At 43.8% G+C, this 21146-nt stretch overlaps 1 pseudogene; it reads left to right on the top strand.

The window, feature by feature from the left end:
• Positions 1–15345: 15345 nt before the first annotated feature.
• LOC118677127 lies at positions 15346–16837 on the top strand (annotated as a pseudogene).
• The last annotated feature ends 4309 nt before the right edge of the window (positions 16838–21146 follow it).

The raw sequence follows: 21146 nt of genomic DNA, 5'->3' as shown, positions 1-21146 counted from the left end.
AATTTCTAGGGGTTAATTCTGTATCCTGCTACATTGCCTAATTTCTTTATTAAATCTAGTAGTTTTTTGATGGAGTCTTGAGGGTTTTCTGTGTACAATATCATGTCAGTTGTGAATAATGAGAGTTATACTTCCTCCTTTCCAATTTGGATGCCTTGTATTTCTTCTTCCTGTCTGATTGCTATGATTAAGACTTCCAGTACTATGTTGAATAAGAGTGGTGGAAGCAGACATCCCTGTCTTGTTCCTGTTCTTAGAGGAAATGGTTTTAGTTTTTGCCCATTGAGTATTATGTTCCGTGTAGGTTTGTCATACATGACCTTTATTATGTTGAGATATGCTCTTTCTATTTCCAGTTTGCTGAGAGTTTTTATCAAAAATGGGTGCTGGATTTTGTCGAATGCTTTTTCTGCTTCTTCTAATATGATCATGTGATTTTGTCTTTCAATTTTTTTATATGATGTATCACATTTATTGATTTTTGAATATTGTACCAGCCTAGCATGCCTGGCATAAATCCCACTTGGTCATGGTGTATAATCTTTTTAACATATTGCTGGACCCGATTTGCTAAAATTTTGTTGCAGACTTTAGCATCTATGTTCATCAGGAATATTGGCCTGTAAATCTCTTTCTTTATAGTGTCTTTATTTGGAATTGGGATAATGCTGGCCTTCTAGAGTTGGGAAGTATTTTTTCCTCTTAAATTTTTTGAAATAGTGAGGAGGCTAGGTGTTAGTTCTTCTTTGAATGTTTGGTAAACCTCCCCTGTGAAACCATCAGGACCAGAGCTTTTGTGTGTTGGGAGTTTTTTGATTACTGCTTCTATTTCATCTGTTTTTATTGGCCTATGCAAGTATTCTGATCCTTCCTGATTCAGTTTTGGGAGATTGTATTTTTCTAGGAATAAGTCCATTTCATCCACATTGTCCAGCTTGTTGGCATATAGTTGTTCAAATTATTTTTTTTTTTACAATCCTTTGTATTTCTGTGGTGTCAGTTGTTACTCCTCTGCTTTCATTTCTGACTTTATTTACTTGGGTCCTCTCCCTTTGTTTCTTGATGAGTCTGGCTAATGGTTCATCAATCTTCTTTATCTTGTCAAAGACTAGCTCTTGATTTCACTGATTTTTTTTTTTGTATTGTTTTTTAGCCTCTATGTCATTTGCTTCTATACTAATCTGTATTATTTCCTTCCTTCTACTTATCCTGGGCTTTCCTTGTTGTTCTCTTTCTAATACTTTAAGTTGTAGGTTTAAATAGTTCATTATCAATTTTTCTTGTTTTTTGAGGTAGGCCTGTAATGCTATGAACTTCCCTCTCAGGACTGCTTTTGCTGTGTCTCATAGAATTGGGGTAGTTGTGTGTTCAATTTCATTTGTTTCCAGGAAGTTTTTGATTTCTTTCTTTTTTTTTTGATTTCTTTCTTGATTGCATTAGTAATACATTCATTGTTTAATAACATGCTATTTAGCCTCCATGTGTTTGAAAGTTTTTGAGTGTTTTTACTGTAGTTGATTTCTAATTTCTTTCCATTGTGATCTGAGAAGATGCTTGATATGATTACAATGTTCTTGAACTTGTAGAGATTGTTTTGTGTCCTATGTGGTCTATCTTTGAGAATGACCTATATGCACTTGAGAAGAACATATATTCTTCAGTTTTAGAGTGAAATGTTCTGTAAATGTCAATTAAATCCATCTGATCCAGTGTGTCATTTAGAATCTCTATTTCCTTGTTATTTTTATTGTTGTTGTTTGGAATATCTATTCTGTAAAGTCAATGGGGTGTTGAAGCCCCCTACTATGACTGGATTGCTGTTGCTCTCTCCCTTAAAGTCCTCTAGAAGTTTTGTTTTTGTTTTTGTTTTTTATAATTAGGTGCTCCTACATTGGGTGCATATATGTTTACCATGGTTATATCCTCTTGCTGGATTGATCCCTTTAGTATTATGTAGTGACTTATTGTCTCTTGTGATGGCCTTTATTTTGCAGTCTATTTTGTCAGATATGAGCATTGCTATCTCAGCTTTTTTGTTGCCATTTACATGGAAAATTTTTTCTATCTCTTTACTCTCATCCTGTGTGAGTCTTTTGTTTTGAGTTGGGTCTCTTGTAGACAATATATAATTGGCTTGTGTTTTTGTATCCATTCAGCTACCCTATGTCTTTTAATTGGAGCATTTAATCTAGTTACATTTAAGGTTATTATTGATAGGTACTTATTTATTGCCATTTTAATTCTTTATGCCTATGTTTCTCTCTATATTTATTTTCTCATTATAGCAGTCCCTTTAGCATTTCTTGCAGAGCTGGTTTGTTGGTGATAAACTCCTTTAAACTTTTTTTTTTTTTTTAAATCTAGGATGCTCTTTATTTCACTATCTATTTTGAATGATAGCCTTGCTGGAAATAGTAATCTTGGTTTCAGACTCTTGATTTTCATTAACTTGAATACTTCATTCCATTCTCTTCTGGCCTGTAGAGTTTCTGATGAGAAATCAGCTGACAGTATTATGAGAGCTCCTTTGTAGGTAACAAATTGCTTTTCTCTTGCTGCCTTTAAGATTCTCTCTTTGATTTTAATTTTTGGCATTTTAATTATGATGTGTCTGGGCATGAGCCTGTTTGAGTTCTTCTTGCTTAGGACTCTCTGTGCCTCTGAACTTGTGTGATTTTTTTCTTCACCACTCAAGGGAAATTTTCTCCCATTATTTCTTCAAACATGTTCTCTATCCCTTGCTCATTTTATTCCCCTTCTGGCACACCTATTATGCAATTATTGTTGTTTTATGTTGTCCCACAGCTCCTTTAAACTGTCCTCTTGCTTTTTAATTGTCTTTTGTGGTTTTTTTTTGTTTGTTTTTTGGTTTTGTGATTAAGTGATGTTTTTTCTACCTGTCTTCTAATTCACTGATCTGATCCTTGGCTTCCTCCTATTCTGCTGTGTATTCCTTCCACTGTGTTTTTTATTAGTGCTATGTCATTCTTCATAGCTACCATATCTTTTCTCATGCTGTTGAACATCTTTGCCATCATTATTCTGAACTCTATGTCTGGTAAATTTCTTATCACCATTTCATTTAGCTCTTCTTCTGGAGAATTATCTTGTCCTTTCATTTGGGGCTTTGTGTGTGTGTGTCCCCATTTTGGCTGCCTGTTTGGGTTTGTGTGTGTGTATTAGATATATCTGCTGCATTTCCAATCTCTAGTGCAGAACAATGTCAGTACCGTTTGGATCTATCAATAATCCACTTGTGGCTCTCTCTTCTCAGGGTTGGTTCCTTAGAAAAGAGCCAAGATGTGCACCAGGGTCTGCTTTTCTTAATTCCATGCCCAGAAGGAGATTAGACAAAGACTCAAAGCTTCCAGAGATTCTCCTCTGCCTACAGTCTGATTGTTATCAGCCTTGATTAGCGACAGACTATCAACCACAGGGTGAGGCAAGAGGTCTTCCAACAGGTTGTAGCAACTACCTTTTCCCCAGCCACAATCACCTGAATAGCCAAGGTCCATGAGAGAAGGATTTCCTCTGAAATATGAGGGAATGACTCAGCACAGGAAACTAGGGTGGCTGCTCTCTGAGCTCCAACTCCAGAGACCCCAAGCCTGGAATCTCCTCACACAGCTCCTATCCACTTTGCCCTCTCTGTGTCAGAGACCAAGGTGAGTGGCTGCACGTGAAATTTTGTGCATTGTCCCTTTAAGAAGATGCCTACATTTCCATCTCTCTCTCCCTGGCAGACAGCAACCCTGCTGCTTTTCACAGCCAGCTATTGTGTGGGGACCTTCCTCAGTTCTGGTGCTCTAGGCTGGGGACCCCAATTTGGGGTTTAGCCCCTGAGTTCTCAGTGGGAACCTCCCACAACTGATATATCCCTCCTGGATATCAGCTGCTGTCTGTGAGAGCCCAGCCAGCCCTTTCACATCTTTACACTGCCTACCAGTCTCTATGGAATCTCCGCTTTCTGTCCTTATCAGGATTCTTTCCAGCTAGTTCTCAGTTGATTATTCAAGATAGTTCTTATGTGTTTTAGTTGTATTTCCAGTTTGGTCCAGCGAGAATGTCAGTGTAGCTTCTATTTACTCTGCTGCCATTTTGGAGTCCAGCTTCTTGATTTTTAAAACCAGGATGTTTATAACTTCTTGTTGTGAATGGATTTTAGTTACCATTTACACACTATTCCTAAGATTTTTTTAAAAAAATTATAAAAATGTCCAAAAATAAAGAAAGAAAAAAAATGCTTTGAGAAGTTAGAGCCTTGTCATGATAATCACAGACACAGGCAAGGGTATGCAAATCACTAAGGAGAAGTCTTCAAGGTGAAAGGTCTTATGGTAATTCAAGTTATATAAAGCAACAACTGGAATTCCTACACATTGATGTATTCATAAAAAATAGCCTGTATAGCTTCCAGGACATTGAGTTTAATACAGAAACTATTTGAATTGCTGAAATTCCAGTTTAAATAACTTTCTCAAAGTCACTTTCAAAAAGTGGGCTTTTTAAAAGAATATGAACATTTTCCAGTCACTCACTATAATTAAATTTAAGACAAATGTATTATTTATGATTTTTAAATTTACCATATTAGAAAAATGACAAAAGTTTAAAATATTTACATATATTTATTAACTTGTCTAAAACAACAAAAATTAGCCCATTACAGGTTATCATAATGTAAAGTCATGAAAAATATCTATTGTGGTGGAGGAAAAGAACTTTCCTCTATGTTCCTCTGTTCTTTTGGCTGGTTTAATAATTAAACCTATAGGACACAGACTAACAAGAGAAAATAACCCAACTTGATTACATATGTACAAATAGGAACCCCACATACATGAGAGATTCATAAACCCATACATAAAAAGGTTTAGAGACAGAAATGAAAAATGAAGTATATATGATATTCTGATCCAAAGATATATGATATTCTGATTCTCTAGGGCTCAGAGAGTCAGTACAGGATGCTAAGAAGAGCAGGTTTTGAGTAATTACTTATTTGTACTGGCATATAGATAGGTTAATAAAAGTTTATCTCTGATTATCTTTTATTCTTGGCAAGGCCCCTAATACAAATTTTTATAGGTAGTTAAGAGAAGTGGGGGGCTGAAGTTTCTCTTGAGCCTTCAAAGTTTTGGTTGCCTTTAGCTTAATATATTCTATATATTACAGAGACACATCATGGTGTGACTTACTCTGAACCCCTATACAATCCTTTCCAAAAGGAAAACAGAAAGGCTGTGGGAAGAGTGAAATTGTTTATATTCAGCTGTCTGTTAAATTAAACCTCATGGGGCATGCAACAGGGGGTAGGAGAGGCTGGGGGAAGGTCAATGGGGGGAAAAGGGAGATATATGTACTACTATGTGTAATACTTTAAAAAATAAAATAAATAAAAATAAAAAATATTTTGTAAATCATATCTGAAAAATTAATTAATTAATTAATTAAACCTCAAGTTTAGTTTAATGGACAACTGAATTCTCCTATCTGCACTTGCCTTCAATCTGTTTCTGTATATTGTTTTGATTGAAATAAATGAAGAAACTCTAGCCTTACACAGATGAATAATCAAAAAAGAAGAGGTATACTAATAATCTTTTCCAATAACTAAGGATATTATTCTTTGCTACTATACAAAACTTGACTTGGTTATTGATGTGGAATCTGAAACAACCAATCAAATTCATATGTGTTATAACATATTTTGGGGTCTTTTTGTCCCAATCAATCTTATAATTATACTAGGGGCCCAGTGCATAAATTCATGCACCTTGAAAGGAACTGTGGGCCCTTAGGGTGCAGTGGACACAGGAGCGGATCTCGGCCCATCCTCCATCCCCCGCCCAGCCCCTCCCACCAGGAACTTCAGTCCCCTGTCTGCCAGTAACCCCACTCCCACAGCCACCACTCCCATACACTGATAGTGCTGGCCCTGCTCACAACCACTGATGGTGTGAAGCTATTGGGGCCGGCACTGGCACTGGTAGCAGGTGCGAGCTGGCAGCTGCCAGCCCTAATCGCCCCTCAGGAGCAGGGTGAGGTAGAGAAGCCCTGAGGGGTGATCGGGGCTGGAAGCTACTGTTCACACCCACTGATGACGCCAAGCATTGGGTGCTGACAGCAGATGCAAGCAGTGGCTCTGGCACCAGCAGTGAATGTGAGAGCGGGGCAGGAGCATGGCACATGGGAGCAAAGAATTTTCAGTAACCACCAGAGGCTCACCCCAATGACAGTGACCAGTGCTCCGCCTTGATCTGGCGGCCCCACTCACCTGTTCCACCATCCTGCTGTGGCTGACGCCCACCATGTTCCACGTGTGTCCCCTGTTGGTCAGTACACATCATAATGACCAGGTGTTCAGTTGTTCGGTTGTTCTGCAGTTTGGTCTATTTGCATATTAGCCTTTTATTATATAGGATATATCATGTATGTGATATATACACCATGATATATATGTATGTTATATATACTACTAGAGGCCTGGTGCACAAAATTTGTGCACTGGAGGGGTGTGCCTTAGCCCAGCCTGCACCCTCTCCAATCTGGGACCCCTCAGAGGATGTCTGACTGCCGGTTTAGGCCTGATTCCACAGGCAGTCAGACATGCCTCTCGCAATGTTGCTGCCACTGCTGCTGCTCCATGGTATCGCTCTGTACTTTAGTTCATACTCGCCATGCTGGGGTTGCACCTCAGGTTCATGATGTTCAAGGGTTGGCCCTGGGGGTTCAGGCCTCCCATTGCTTGCTGCTGTGGAGGGTCAACAGGTTGTGGCCTGCTGGCTTGCATGGCATCCAGATTCAGCTGAAGGCCGGGCTGGCTGGCCACTATTTGATGAGAGCTGTCATCACCTGAGGGTTTGACTTGAGGATGTTGAGTGTGTGCTGCTGCTGGGGGAGCTGGGAGACTTCAGGGTCCACAGCAGGTCTTGCAGGGCACCTGGAGAGATGCTCTGAGGTGGCTGCACCTTGGGTCTGCATAGACATCATGGGTCCGGGCATGCCTCACATTGGCTGTTGCTGGGGGATGGGTGCCAGCTGCCACTGCTGGGGGTCAGAGGGCAGAATAATAGGCCCACTGATCTAGTTGGGTCACATTTGGGCCCATGAGGGCCATCTGGCTCTTGAGAGTCACTGTGCCTCAGGGACATACCATTGTTGGTGCTCACCCAGTACAGATGCTGCTGCTGCTGCTGCTGTGCCTCACATGCAATCTGCCGGGCACCTCCACTGCTGCAGGTGGGCCTGGGCGGGGGGGCGGGGGGGCTGGCACCTGGTTAGCAGGCTTCCCAATGCAAACTGTGGTGGGAGGCTGAGTTCTGGCCACGCTGGAGAAGCCGGCTAGTGACATGTTCACAGGCGAGGTCTGGGGCAGAGTCAGGGGCTGTGGTGTCCAGGGTGTGCTGGGGGGCCGGGGTGATGCTGAAGGAAGGGAAGGCAGACTTGGCTGAGGCACGGTGCGGGTGTTGATGGTGGCATCTGCTGGCGCTTGAGCTACGCGTGCAGCCGGCGGTGCTGTGTCTTCTGCCGGCGGAGCTTCTGCTTGATGTTGCGGTTGTAGGGAATGGGGCATGTGTTTTTTGCCAGTGTTTGGCATGGCAGCAGCAAAGGGTCATGAACTGCTTGCACACTCTGAAAACTCCATTGGTCTTGCGCTGGCAGCCCTTGGTGTGCTGCACAACCCACCTCATCTTCTGGCAGGAGGACTGTGGGCAGTTGGCATCACGGCACTGGTGGGCATGCCTCAGGGACTGGATGCAGCACTGGATTGTCTAGTGCCACCACTCCCGGAGGCTTCTGAACTGCAGCTCACCCTGCCTCCTTTACTCCAGCTCCTGCGGCACCCTGCTTCCTCCACTTCCGCTCCCACTCCACCTCTGTTCTGACTCCCATGGTGGCCCCACCTCCTCTGCTTCTGCTCCCCGCCTCCTCCCCTCCGGATCCCACTGTGGCAGTTACCGCCTCCTCCTCTCTGGCTCCCCAGGCTGTGGCACCACCTCCTCCGCTCCTCCTCCCCTGCCACCGATAGAAGCCACACATAATCCCCCGACAGAAGCCATGCAAAGTGGCACTGTGACCCCTCGCCCCTGCGGGGCTGCAGGAACCCTGGCGGAAACTGCACGGAGCAGCCACTGGCCCCGCCCCCGCTGTGCATGCGACAATCTTGTGACAGCATTATGGAGTGAGGGTTAATTTGCATATTACCTCTATTGTATAGGATATGTATGTTACACACATATCATGTATGTGTTATATATCGTGTATATTATATACTAGAGGCCCAGTGCATGAATTCATGTACAGGTGGGTTTCAGCCGGCCTGCTCCAATCAGTGCCAATCAGGGGCAGGGCTGGCCAGGGGGAGGGGCTGCAGGCGGTTGGTGGGGGCCGATTGAGGGTGGGGCCACAGGTGGTTGGCCGGCTGCCCCTACCCCCTGGTCAAACTCCCCTCCTTGAGGGGACAATTTACATATTAGCCTTTTATGATGTAGCATTACAAATATATACATATATATATGTCATACACTCATAAATACACACACATATATACAGTGCGTACTGTCCTAAGCTCTTTCTAGGTATCATCTGATTTGCTCTCACAACAGCTTTACAAAGGCCGGCTTTCATATCACCATTTTGTAAGTGGAGAAACTGAGGTTCAACAAGTAAGTGTCTCCTCAGAGTTTTCCAAGGCCACATGACATGCAGGTGTGCTCTGGGCCCCCACTAGTACTACTTCCTTACTATGAACACAGCATTAGAAAAAGAGGCAGTTCTGTCAAGCACCTGTCATAAGCTCCATTTTGCATATAAGGAATCTGAGATTTAGACATTGAGTTATCTAAGATCACATAGGTTGTTAGGGGCTCAAGCTAGATCCTTTTGATTTTAATATTCTACAATTCAAAAAATCCACAACATAACAGCCACATAAAAAGGAGAATGCAATTTTGTTGTGCATCTGTGTTAGGTATAAAGTGGTTAGTATAAATAAGGTTTTCATTTCTTCAGACAAATATATAGACAAATTGCATATTTTGTTCACTGTCTTGATCCAAAATCACTGGACAAAAATCATCTTTTAATAAGCATACACTTGCACACATAAATGTAGAAAGTGATACTTTAATCTTTAAGTTTTTTTATTAAGTGATTTAATAACAGCCAAAAAGATATCTACTCCACTCCGATGTTTCTTTGTTAATGAATTAAAATATACAAAACCTAAAATAACTTGGAGTTCCACACCTGTGCTACAATCAGATCTTTGCAATTTGCTTTCATTGGTAAAGCCAGAATTTCAGCCAGTCTCTAAATAAACTGTGGTTTTGAACACATGTGCCTCGCTGGGAAGAGCCTTATATTCGGTTTCTGAAGTCTTCATTGAGACTATTTTATATCTTCAAACCATGTAACTGTTCCCTGGTGAGCAAGGGTAAAAGCCGATTTATGAAGTTATTTAAAAATATAGATCAGAGTGAGTAATTTTATTTACTCAAACCCTTTAAAGGTACCACATTGTCAAGAACCTCCAAATTCTCTACTTGCTATTCATGGTATGAAATATTCTGGGAAATCAATAGGCTGCTTGCATCTCCCTTCACCGAGTCTTCATTTTCATGGGACATACCAGTGGGCTCACCATTTTCTTTAATGATACACCTGTCTTGTCCTTGTCCTCTCTTCTCTCACTCCACTCCCAGGCAGTCTTGTCTACCTGGTGAACGATGCCCACCTTAGTGTGCCATGACTCCAGGAACTCATTCCCCTTCTCACTTCCATACTGAGAAACTAATCTGTAGCTAACAGAGCTAGAGAAGGGAGGTGGAACTTAAAATAAATCACCCTCCAAAAGGAGTAGCCTCTTACACACCTTGGCTGTATGGGATAGCCTATTGCTCCTAGACTACAAACCTGTAGAGCATGTTACTATACAAAGTAACATAAGATTAAGTCAAGCGCAAGGGGAATGATGCAAGGTAGAGACATGGGGAGCAGATGTATGAGACTGCTTGCTGTGTACCAGAATACAGTTTCACAGCAAACCTTTTTTTCATAAGTAGAAAGAGTACACTCAAAATAATAATAAAATGTAAAGTATAGCAAATACATAAAACAGTAACATAGTCATTTATTATCATTATCAAGTATTATGTTCTATACATCATTGTATGTGTTATACATTTTTTTTAATAAGACTGGCAGCGCAGTAGATTTATTGATACCAACATCCGGACAAGTGTGCTGCCCTGTGACTTTACGAAAGTGGCTACCACGTCACTCGGTGATTGGACTTTTTAAAAAATATATATTTTATTGATATTTTTACAGAGAGGAAGGGAAAGGGATAGAGAGTCAGAAACACCGATCAGCTGCTTCCTGCATCCCCCCACACTGGGGATGTGCCCGCAACCAAGGTACATGCCCTTAACCGGAATCAAAGCTGGGACCCTTCAGTCCACATGCCAACACTCTATCCACTGAGCCAAACTGGCTAGTGCGGTGATTGGAATTTTTATGCTTCTGTATAAACTTATGGGACCATCCATCCTTGACATTATGCGATACATCACTGCAGTTAAGGGCAGGGAGAGGTGGGGGATGTTGATATCACTGTGTCCCTAGCATCTCAAGTTTTGTTAAATCAGTTGGAAGGGGGTGAGCTTGCCAATTGCTGGCAGCAATTTTCAGGCTGCATGTGTTGTTGAAACGATATGAGTCGATTTATTATTTCCCAGCTCTGACCTCCCTCTGCCAAACTAACTTCTCTGTGCTAACCTAAAAAGAAAAGGTCCTTTCAAAGTGACAGGCAAACAAGCATTTATTTGAGATCAAAGAATAACTCTTCAGAAATCAGTAATTTAGGCAGAAACCCAAATAATGCTCCGATTAGGAGGCACAGGCAGTGGGTATTTATGGGAATGGGAACAGTTACATCATGAGAAGGAAGACCGTTCTATTGCTGCAGATAACATAACATAGTGATGCTAGTTCTAAACAATGTTTTAAATTTTCAGCCCAGTGGCCATCAATCTAGTCGTCATAATAACTGTTTTTCTGCTGGCTTTGCCAACAGCTCTTGAGAAAGAAGGTTGCTTAGGCCCAGTCCAAAGGTTATTTTACTTTGTTTTAAACGTTCCAGTTTCTCTGGCATGGCAGCTCCAGCTCCATTATAAAGTGGCTTCGTTATATCATTGTTTACACCTGGATTCTCTTTTTTTAAAAAAAAAAAATTTTTAATTTGTATTTTTCAACTACACTTGGCATTCACATGGGGTTTTCTTCTTTAAATAAGATGACTTTCAATTTAGCCAAGGATTAGCCTTGGGTCTCAGGGAGGGAAGGACAAACAATTCTCGTGTGAAAGAAGGAAATGCAAAAACAGAAAAGAAGAACAATGAAGAGGCAGAGCCAGCTGTTTCCTACAAACTTCTGACAACTTCGCAGCTGTTCACTGTTCTTTCTCCCCAGTGCAAACTGGCCTCCGCCCAGCCTTGACTGATGCTTTTCCAGTCTCCCTCTCTTGGCCCAACAGCTGTGACCTTGCCACTGTCCTTTCCCCTGTGAGGTAAGATTCTGAGATATGTGAAGTGAGCTCTGGGACACCCGGTCAGTTCTCTACTCAGTTATGATCGAAGTTGTAGTCTTCCTACAATAGCCATAACAGATGACACTTCACAAACACTGTCTCATTCAATCCTCAGAGTTACCCACTGAGAACGACTGTATTATTACCCTCATTTGACAGAGAAGGAAAGTGAGACTTAAGCCATGTGTCTGAGGCATCTTTCCAATTCCAAGGCCTCTTCTCTAAACCAGAGGATTCCAAAATTTCTTCCCATCAGTAGAGTGCTTGTTAAACGCATAGACTTCCAGGCAGCCCACTCAGAAATCCCGATGAGTGTGGATGGAGCCCAGCAATCTGAAGGCAGGACTAACATCTTCACAGTGCTACTCTACGTTTTTATAGACCGTGCTTGACACAGCCCTTGCACAATCTTCGTTCTGATTAATTGCCCCCTTCCTCTGGCTTCTCAGGACACTGCTCTCAAGCTGGTACAGCAGGAAGCCATTGTGTTACAATTAGCTGGTTTTTGTCAGTCTCCTTGACTAGCCGGGGAACTACTTGATGTCCAGGGTCCTGTTTCTTTTTGACTTCCTCTTCCTGGCGTTGCTGAGCAAGGGCCTGCTGCCTAATACTCACAGAAGCCGAAACTATGGCACTGGCTTTCAAGATAAAGAAAGAGCCTTTATTATATTTGTGGGTCGCCAGTGAGGAGACAGGAGATCCTCCTAAAATCTGTCTCCCCCATCCAAAGTTTGGGGTGAGTCTAAGGGGTTAGGGGGAACAGGCTGGTATGTGAAAATGCTGGCCAGGCAAGTTTTGATTGGAAGCTTTGGAATTTGGACATTTATAAGAAACAGTAAGGTGCTTCAGCACCATCTTCTTGGACAATGGACCCTTTGCTTCGAAAGGGTTCCAGAGTTCACGTTCTGGTCATGTCCTGGTCCTTTGGTTCTATGGGGGAAGGGAGGGGTGGGTGGGGGGGTGGCAGGTGGTGAGACTTTGGTTCCAGGTGCAGCCAGAGGTCAAAATTCTCTCCTCTGCTCATGTTTCAGCTGCATGTCTTGCACTTGTGGTCTGTTATGTCAGAGAAGCAGCCATTATCTTGTTAGAAGCAGGACAGCGCCATTTTGAGCTAGTTCTGTAGTTACATAGAATAGCTCCTTTCACTCATCTTTGCATAGCTTGCTTCTCCTTATTATTTGGGTTTTAATTTAAAAGGTCCCTCCTCAGAAAGTCCTTTTCTGGTGACCTAAGAAGCTCCCCACTCATTCATTGCCATGTCACCCTATTGCATCATCCAGCATGAAGCACAGAGCTTTGCATAGTAGGTGCTCAGTTAAAACTGGATTATCCAAAGGCAGATTAAATACATCCTTAGGGCACCAGGAAAACAGAGGCAACAAACATTTTCAAACTACAGAAGCATCACTGGACAGGGACTGGCCATTGTGGGTCTGCCTCGGACCGGCTGGTAGTGTGTGGGTTCTTGACTTTGTGCCGGAAAGACTTCATACAAGGAGTCCAGGTGATTTTGAGAGTATGCTTATTAAAGCTGGGGACCGTGAGACAAAGGAAGGACTTAGGGTAGGAGAGCCCAGGTGGTGCCCTGCTTTGGCTCCCTGGAAACGTTATAGGAAAGAAGTGAGCCAGGGCAGGGCTGCTGTTAGCTCACTAGAAAGTCAGAGAAAAGGGGGCCTTGGAGACAGTTTCAGGGTGTTAGCCACAGAGGAGCTGCCACTGACAGATGTTGCCCTGGTTGCAAGCCTCATGGGGACCCTTAGAGTTTAGGAGGAAGTAAAATGTTCATGCAGGAGAACAGGCATGGGCATGCTCCAGGACGAGCCAGGGCTGGTATCCTTTGCCTTGAGGGTTTTTCTCTCTCTTCTTCAGGGAGAATCTTGGGGGAGGGTTTCAGTAGAACATTCATCAGCTTTTCCAGATTTAATATCTGGATGCATCAAAATGAGCAGATAGGGGAGTTTGGGATTATTCTTTGGTTAGCTTTACTGCTTTACTTCTATCTTTTTTCTTTTTTCACTAAGCATTTTATTATTATTATTATTATTATTATTATGTAAAGTTTTACATATGTCTTCTTTTTCCCAAATTGACCCCCCCCCCCGCCCCCCCAGCCATTCCCATCCGGGGCAAATCCCCACCACCCCAGTGCCTGTGTTCATTGGATAAGCTAGTATGCATGCATACAAGTCCTTTGGTTGCTCTCTACACCCCCCTTCCCCACCATTTGTCTCTGGATCTATCCTTCTTCATCAAATTATGTTGATCATTATATCCCACATATGAGTGAGATCATGTGATATTCATCTTTCTCCAACTGGCTTATTTCACTTAGCATAATGCTCTCCAGTTCCATCCATGCTACTGCAAATGGTATAAGTTCCTTCTTTTTTATAGCGGCATAGTATTCCATTGTGTAGATGTACCACAGTTTTTTAATCCACTCATCTGCTGATGGGCACTTAGGCTGTTTCCAAATCTTAGCTATTGTAAATTGTGCTGCTATGAACATTGTGGTGCATATATCCTTTCTGGTTGGTGTTTCTGGTTTCTTGGGATAGTCCTAGAAGTGGGATTAGCTTTACTTCTATCTTGCTTTTATCTTACTTTTATCTTGGGTCTGTCTCACTCTAATTGTTTTTTGTTATTTGTTCCCTTAATTCATTCATCCTTGGGTTTGGCTGTTCCAAGTCCCCATCATCTACCTGAATACAGCAACCTAACTGGCCTCTTCACTTCCCCCGTTGTCACTCACATTCCATTGTTCATACTGGACTATTTTAAGGATGAAGCCACATCTCCAGGCATCCCATCTGCATACAGTGGTTTCACAGCTGGGAGAGGGAAAGGGAGAGCCCTCACTTTCCTCATGTATCTCTTGAGCAGATCAGGAAAACATTTCCTAAGGCCTTGCTCTCTCATCTCATTGGGAAGAACTGTGTGGCTGTCCACCCCTAACCTTAATCAGTGACAAGGGCAATGCTTACCATGTTGGCTCAAAGCAATCCTGAGTTATAACCCTGGGGCTGGGGGAAAGCGCAGCCTCCCCTTAAAGTTTAGGGCCCACTGATTCCTGAAAATACTCAGGTTTCTCTTGACAAAGGTAAAGGGGAACATGGATGTGAAACAGACTGCCCGTAAAGAAGGCGGTGTGTTTTGACAGGCAGTGGTGCACAGAGACGAGCCATATCATCCTCAAAAAAAAATTAAGGAAATCCTTATTACTCACAAGTTCATTCAAATATTGAGAGGAATGTCATTTTGTCATTTCCACTTGGGCTTGGATATTTTCCAGGTAGCAGTAAAGTAAGTCTACTCTCTTTTGTTGTTGTCAAATGCCCAAGCACAGTATTTAAACACAGCTCTTATGCAGCCCGTAAGCCTTTTCACCCCCAGCTAAATGCCCACAGCCTCCTCAGCCACCTTCCCCAGGTCTTCTCCTTCGCATCCCTCCTCTTTCCTCAACCAACTACAAGAAACTCAGTTTTCAAGGCCTCGCTCTGGAAAGCCCTTCCATCTTCCCGAGGGCCATGAGGTACGGCATGCTCGTGTGCAGGCCTCGGACTGTCCTCCTCAGCACCAATAGCTACGGAACTCTACATGCCAGTCAGTGTGCCAAAGGCTTTCCAAGAGTCTCATTTAATCCTCACAAGAACCTAATAGATTTTGCCTTTGAGAGAGAGAGAGAGAGAGAGAGAGAGAGAGAGAGAGAGAGAGAGAGACCGCCCTGGCTCCGACCTGCAGCTTCCTCTGCCCGCGTGCCCACCATGGCCCTGCTGCACTCCAGCTGCATCCTGTCCTGGGCCACCACCGCCTTCCACCCAGGCCTCGCAGGCATGGCTTCTGCCCGAGCCAACTCCTGGTGGGCCCATGTGGAGGTGGGTCCCCCAGATCCCATCCTGGGAGTCACCAAAGCCTTTGCAAGAGACACCAACAGCAAAAAGGTGAATCTGGGAGTTGGTGCCTAGCGGGACGACCATGGAAAGCCTTACGTGCTCCCTAGGATCCAGAGGCAGAGGCCCAGATTGCTGCAAAAAATCTGGACAAGGAATACCTGCCCGTGGGGGACTGGCCAAGTTTTGAAAGGCATCTGCAGAGCTGGCCCTGGGCAAGAACAGCGAAGTGCTGAAAAGTGGCCGGTATGTCACCGTGCAGACCATTTCTGGAACCGGGGCCTTAAGGATCGGAGCCAGTTTCCTGCAAAGATTTTTCAAGTTCAGCCGAGATTCCTGGGGGAATCACACGCCCATCTTCAGGGACGCTGGCACGCAGAGCAGGGCTGTCACTGCTATGACCCCAAGATGAGTGGCTTTGACTTTACAGGCCCATGGAGGACATTTCAAAAACGCCACAGCACAGTGTCCTCCTGCTGCACGTCTGTGCCCACCACCCCACGGGAGTGGACCTCGCCCCGGCAGTGGAAGGAGACAGCCTCCGTGGGGAAGGAAAACAATCCCTTTGCGTTCTTTGACATGGCCTACCGAGGCTTTGCCAGCGGCGATGGAAACAAGGATGCCCGGGCTGTGCCCCGCTTCATCCAAGAGGGCATTAACGTTTGCCTCCGCCAGTCCTATGCCAAGAACATGCGCTTATACCAGTGATGGCGAACCTATGACACGCGTGTCAGAGGTGACACGCGAACTCATTTTTTTTGGTTGATTTTTCTTTGTTAAATGGCATTTAAATATGTAAAATAAATATCAAAAATACGTCTTTGTTTTACTATGGTTGCAAATATCAAAAAATTTCTATATGTGACACGGCACCAGAGTTAAGTTAGGGTTTTTTAAAATGCTGACATGCGAGCTCAAAAGGTTCGCCATCACTGGATACGGTGAGCGTGTGGGAGCCTTCACTGTGCCGATGAGGCCAAAAAGGTGGAGTCTCAGTTGAAGATCTTGATTCGCCCCATGTGTTCCAACCCTCCTGTCAATGGGGCCGGATCGCCTCCACCGTTCTGAACAGCCCGGATCTGCGAGCGCAGCGGTTGCAGGAAGTGCAAGGCATGGCCGACGGCATCATTAGCATGCGGACCCAGCTGGTCTCCAACCTCAGGAAGGAGGGCTCCTCCCACGTCCCCCACCAGATCGGCATGTTTCGTTTCACAGGACTGAAGCCCGAGCAGGTGGAGCGGCTGACCAAGGAGTTCTCGGTCTACATGACAAACGGTAGCCGCATGTCCGTGGCAGGGCCACCTCCGGCCACGTGGGCTGCCTTGCCCATGCCGTTGCCCAGGTCACTAAGTAATTTCCCCGATGAGAGGAAACAGAGACAACCTCCCTGCCGACCTCTGCTGCTGTGAGATGCACAGGGAGGAAGAGGGAGGGTGGATGGTGGTGGGCGATCATTTCTTTCAACCACAGCACTGAAAACTCAGCGTGAGAATGGTTTCTCGGCAAAGGATGTGTAGGGAACTAGGCAGAGGCACCTGTGGCTGGTGCGTGGGACTTTGTGGCTCTAAACCAAAATCTCCCTCATCTGTGTAGCTCCAGCTTTTCCGAAAGAGTTTACATGTACAAGAATGTCATAGCCCCAAACCTGTCAATCACACCATTGCAATATTCTAGAAGCTTTAACTGAAGCACCTGATGGTGTCGATGCCACGTATATGAGTCTCTGTGAGAAGACCTGGTTCCAGCAATCATGGTCAGCCTCACACTTGTGCTCCCCGATTGAGCAGCCTCACCAACAGACCACATTGCAGAAACCGTGCTTTGTGAAAGCCAGCGCGTTGGCTGCCGCTGCAGCAAGGAACAGGAAAAGATGCTGTTTCCGGTCTTACTTACTAGTAAGAAAAAAAGAAAGAAGGCTCTGCTTCTTGTGCTCCCTGGTGAGTATGTTAATGCTCCCTCTCTGTTCCAGCGCTGTTCCTTTCCATAGGCACCAAGATCTATAACCAGCCTAGATTTGCACCCTCTTCTACTGCTCGATTGACCATCATCCGCACCCTGTAGCACTTCCTCATCTGAAGAATGAAGAGCATAATTTACTGCTCACCCCACACCCTCACCTTTCTCAACAAAGAATAGCAGAGAATGGTTAACAGATTATTGTAACATCCTCTTCCGTGGTTGCTTGTCTCCGGCGGGGATGTTGCCTCTGCCCAGTTGGACCTTGTACCTTAGTGCAGTGTGGTTGTGCAGCCACTCATCTCCCGGAGGATATTCAGGTTTCCAGCTGGGCTCCGGCTTCATTCACCCTTTGGGAAGGTAACCACCATCTACTCTAATCGTGTAGACTTAGTGCAGCCCGGTATCCCTGTGACAATAAAGTTACTGTGACCCAAGAAAAAAAAGAACCCTATGAACCAGTTACAACTTTATCTCAATTTCATAAGTGACAAAATTAAAGTAGAGAGATTAAGCAATTTGCTAAGGTCACACAGGGAATAAATGAGGAGGCCGGGATTCAAAACCAGATGATTAGACTTCAGCGTCCTGGCTCATAAGCACAACACTCTGTAGAGTTCTTATCTGCCCCCCACTCGGAGTTCTCCTTGCCTAGTGCCTGGCACATGCCTGGCACATGGTGAACGCTTCACAAATGTTTAACTGAATGAGTAATTCATTCTCTTCTTTTTTTTTTTTTAAGAACAGTTTATTGATTTCTAGAGGAGGGGAAGGGAGAGGGAGAGAGAAACATTGATGTGAGAGCAGAACACTGCCTTCTGCATGCCCCCTATTGGGGATCCAGCCCACAACCCCAGCATGTGTCCTGACTGGGAATCGAACCTGCAACCTTTTGGTGTATGGGACAACACTCCAACCAACGAGTCATAAAACCGGAGCCTAAATAAATTTTTAAGGACAGTAAGAAGAGCATAATTTGTACTAGGAAAAAAAAAAAAGAAATGCCAATGTAATAGAAAATTTGAAATTCAGTTGAAAAACTTTTAAAAAGAATTAAAGACATAAATGAATCATTATTTTATCAAAATTTATAAAATTTTGAATTAAGTGTTATCTGTTCTGTTCAGTTAAATTTTTCCCTGTGTATGTCAGAGTCAATTGAGAGATTTTTCTATCAAAAGCATTATGTCCCTCTCCCTCTGTCAAACGAATGTATGGTTAAGGGCTTTGGACCTACCCAGGCCCAAGTTTGAATGTGATTTTGTTATCTCTTTAAATCTCCATATTATCTTAATAATATTTAATTCTCAGGGTTGTTACTATTAAATGTGAGAATAATTACAAATTCTTTCCTCAATGCTCAGCAAACTTTACTTTCTTTCTGCTACACCTGACCTCCCACGTGTGTCCAGGGCTTTGATTCATTTGGAACTGCCACACTCTGCCTTGTGTTGTTAGATCACTGTTAATAAGAATTTGTCCTAAACCTCTTTATGTTGCCCCATTGTACCCCTGCTATAAATATCGATCCTTCCTTCATCTCAAGAAGGAACCCAAGGGGGCTTACCTGGGGTGGGAATGGCTGGGGGCGGGAGGGTAAAGCGGGGGAAAAGGAGACATATGTAAAACTCTTGACAATAAATAAATTTTAAAAAATGAATTAATAAAAAAAAAGAAGGAACCTAAGCTTTGGTGTTCTGTTGGCTCATGACTTTTTCGTCACAGGGGAAAGCACACATAGACCAGATCCTTAGAAGAGACCTTAACCTATGTCACTTCTGTTTTCAAAGCCTAGACTGATGAAGGCAGGGAGGGTGGAGTCTTTGTGTTGAGGGGTAGGGTGCAGGGAAGCAGGGTGTTCTAGAGAGAAAGGGAAGGAAGCCTGAGTAGAGTTGGGGAGATTTGCCCAAGAATGTGAAGTGAAAGGGTGAGTGGTGGGTCCTCGGCTACTATCACAGAGAGCAGTTCTAGGTCTGGGACGTCTGATGCGGTGGCTCAGGGAATCTAGGCCTGGGCTGAATGAACGCTATGTGAGAGGAAAGCACAGGTGAAATGGAGATGTAAGGCTCAACAGTTGATGTTTGAGGACTATTTCAGGACATTGTTAGTTATTAGAAGAGCAAGAATTTTTGCCTGTTTTCCCACTGTTACACTTTTCCTAGCACCTACAACAGTGCCTGGCATATAGGAGTACTTAATACATATGTATTGAATGAGTGAAAGTGGAGAATGTTGCCCAGACGGTGTGGCTCAGTGGTTGCATGCCTACCTATAAACCAGGAGATCATGGTTGGATTCCCAGTCAGGGCACATGCCCAGGTTGCAGGCTGGATCCCCAGTGTGGGGCATGCAGGAGGCAGCCAATCAATGATTCTTTCTCATCATGGTTGTTTCTATCTCCCTTCCCTTCCTCTCTGAAATCAATAAAAATATTTTTTTAAAAAAGAAAGTGGGAGGTGTTAATGACCCAAGGATGGAAGTTCTAGTAAGATGGGAAAAAGGAGAGGTCAGAGATGATTCTGATGTTTCAACAAGGGAGAAAGGCATTGTTAATTATAAAAACAAACAAGGGAAGAGAAAAGGCTGATTGGGGTAGAAGACAGAAATCTGGGTTTTGGATCTGTTGATTCTTTTTTTTTAAAAAAATATAGATTCATAGGTGGGCTCTCAACCACTAAGTCACACCAGTCAGGCAACTCTTATTTTTGTAAAGTACTTTGTATACAGTGGGTGCTGATAAATACATGCTGCACTGAATGCTCAGCAAGCAGTTGGAGGTACAAGACTGAGAATTAAGATTTCAACAACTTGGCCAAAGACACTCACTCATACCTAAATGTGGAAGAAGTCGCAGGAGCTACTTCACATCTGTCCCAGGGGGAGATCCCACGGATGCCGTAGCCTTCTGTATCCTCAGGATAACAGGAGGAGCTGTGGGAACAGGGCCAGGCTGACTATAGGTGGAGCATACTCCTTGGACCACGTCAAGAGAAAATGACACTTCCTTCCAGCAGAAGCACTGCCTTTCCCATGGAGGCACCACTCCCCAGGCAGCTGCTTCTGATACTTAGGATCTAGAGCTGGGTTAGGAAACATTTGTCACAGTTGCTAGAGGCTTTCACTAAAATTGACTAGATGAGAGGTTTTTGCAGGACAACAGGTAGAAACTGGGCAAAGTTGTGAAGTAGCAATTCTGTCAGGTAGGCACTGTTTTTTTAAACCCTAGACTTATTCATCTACTGTTTCAGAAATTCCCAGTTATGCTGATTGCCAACCTATGGGATAAGTGAAACTCAACCTGAAGCTATTAAGATGGCTTTATCAACGCTTGAAATGTGCCAAGCCAGGTGGCAATTCAGTCTCTCTTCAGAATGGGACATGGTATCTGTACCTTGCTTGCCGGCTGCACCCTTCAGGAGACCTGAATTTAGGAGTTCTCAGAGTGGTTGTAACTCTGCTTTCAGGTAAAGATAGCCTATGGCAACACTCTTGAGTGATTCATAAACATACTGACAAATGGCATTAGCCCATTTTATTTCCTAGACATTGCATCTGGAGATGTCCCCCGGTTTTCCATGTACCATGAGGCAGCATGCTGAAATGCCTTTGTTCAATTCTGTGTGTCTGAAAACTGTTCTCGGATGGTTGCCTGCAATGGCACCTTGTGTGAAAAGTAAGCATATTGCCATTGCAAAAAAAGACTGAGA

The sequence above is a fragment of the Myotis myotis genome, unplaced genomic scaffold (genome assembly GCF_014108235.1).
Source record: "Myotis myotis isolate mMyoMyo1 unplaced genomic scaffold, mMyoMyo1.p scaffold_m19_p_2, whole genome shotgun sequence".
NCBI lineage: Eukaryota > Metazoa > Chordata > Mammalia > Chiroptera > Vespertilionidae > Myotis > Myotis myotis.
This window is presented reverse-complemented; position numbering and strand designations above follow the sequence as displayed.